The sequence below is a fragment of the Amblyomma mixtum genome, chromosome 1 (assembly GCF_055824585.1).
Source record: "Amblyomma mixtum isolate Tamu chromosome 1, ASM5582458v1, whole genome shotgun sequence".
Lineage (NCBI taxonomy): Eukaryota > Metazoa > Arthropoda > Arachnida > Ixodida > Ixodidae > Amblyomma > Amblyomma mixtum.
In genome coordinates this window covers 282,222,700-282,224,580 of record NC_143012.1, presented here as the reverse complement: position 1 = coordinate 282,224,580, position 1,881 = coordinate 282,222,700, and the positions used below count along the sequence as shown (strand labels likewise).

The window sequence follows — 1,881 nt, the reverse complement described above, 5'->3', positions numbered from 1 at the left end:
ACATTTTACACAGCGAAAAATGACGGTGGCTGAAGCGAACGGCTGCTCTGTGCTCTTCAGCCGACTGGGATGCAGATATAAAAAATTTTATACACTGCACCTCTGCCGTTCATCCAGGCGGTGTCCGGCTAGCAATGCATTCCAATTAGGTGAATCATGCCCTTCGGCAGGCTCTACTGGTGCGACTGCACCCCCATATACAAGAAGGCGCAGCTGCCGTAGAAGCTAGAAGGGGATCGTGAAAACAAATGCTCAGGCCAAGCGCTTATACCAGTGAGCCCTGGTTATAAAGAAAACGCACCCATCAATTCATATAGGCATGGAAGTTTTTCTGGTATTAAAAACTTTAATCAGCGTTATCAATCCAACCTGCATTCGTCAAGTAAATCTATATCGCATACCTGACTTCTAAAAGATGACATACGACTTTGTAGCTTCAGTGAGAACGCAAGGTTATTAGAACGAATATAATCTCAGGATAGTTGTTCTCGTCCCTCCTGTGTAATCAGTTTCGATTAATAAACAAATCAAGCAGAAAAGAACTCATCTTTGGTTCTGCCTGCCTTGGCATTAAAAAACCATTCCTGGACTTGGGCTTCGCAAGCCTTCGTGAAAATCCGTGTGCTTTAAAAGCTCACGACACTGACATTGCAGCTGGGGTTGAAAGCAATTTAAAAATAAGGCCGAGATTATATAACTGATGGACTGACGTTTCTTACCGGCATTATACGGTTGTGTTTTGTGTTAAACTAGTAAACCGCTGCTACTAGCTGACTTAATGGTGTATAGCCCCTTGCGATATACATATACAGCCCCTTGCGATACCATAGTATACTAGGTGAGACAAAGAATGAAACAACGGCTCAGTGGTCTAGGGGTATGATTCTCGCTTCGGGTGCGAGAGGTCCCGGGTTCAAATCCCGGCTGAGCCCGCTTTTTTTTTCATGCCCCTTGGTGTTATCCTGATTACTTTGCTTTAATAACGCAGAGCTTGAATGCTGTACATATGCAAGAGTGGCCTCCCTCGAACTTCATTGTTTAATTTATACTCCTGCGGCAAAATTTAATGCCCTTCGTCCTTCAAGGCTGCTCCCGTACTGAGAATACTTCAGCTGAAGTTAATCTTGCGCTCTCCTCCCTAGCAGATCCTGTAATTGTTTGATGTTGCGGCCTATTTTAATATCCCGCTTCGCACTCAACTGGAAGACCGTCAGTTTCACGGTATTCTTGAAAGTACATTTTTTGATAAATTTGTTAATTCAAATGTTCGCTTCGATGACAATACCTGAAAGATAACTACGATAGAACCTTCCTGTGAAAAAGGCACGATGTTCTCCCAGATGTGGATTTGTTATTGCAGCCTCTGGCTCTAATATGAGAATTTGTGTTGTGATTCCCGTTGCGGTCAGGAACCCATAATTTTTTTCTGGTCAGTATTAGCTTTTTCCTGCCCTGGTTCTTAGCTTCTGTCGGTGTTTGACCCCAACTCGTGCAGGCGAGTCACACTAGCTATATTCCTCTTCCCAAAAGTTGCTGTTGCGGCATTAAGTTCAAATTATCATCAAGTCTTCGTTGTCCACTCGATAGCCAGCCACCACGACTGGGGGGGCTGCCTTGCCACGCTTTGTGAAACCTTACCATCATCTTGCGGTTATATCAAGTAAGAGCCTTATCGAATTAATTGATAAATGTACAATTTCAGGCATACGTCGGCCATTTCTTAGTTTTTGTGGCGATGCCTAGCTGCAGTGGCAGTATTTAATCAACTCAGAACTAGTGTTCAACTTCGATATGATGAAGATGAAGACGGCCACTGGTTTACTCTTTATAGCCATTGCTTCGTTATAGCCGTACGCACGCGAGCCATTTGCCGCTTGCCTG

At 44.1% G+C, this 1,881-nt stretch overlaps 1 non-coding gene across 1 annotated transcript; it reads left to right on the top strand.

The window, feature by feature from the left end:
* The first annotated feature begins 860 nt into the window (after positions 1-860).
* Positions 861-932, top strand: TRNAP-CGG (transfer RNA proline (anticodon CGG)). The gene has a single exon. It is a non-coding gene; the product is annotated as a tRNA-Pro (tRNA).
* The last annotated feature ends 949 nt before the right edge of the window (positions 933-1,881 follow it).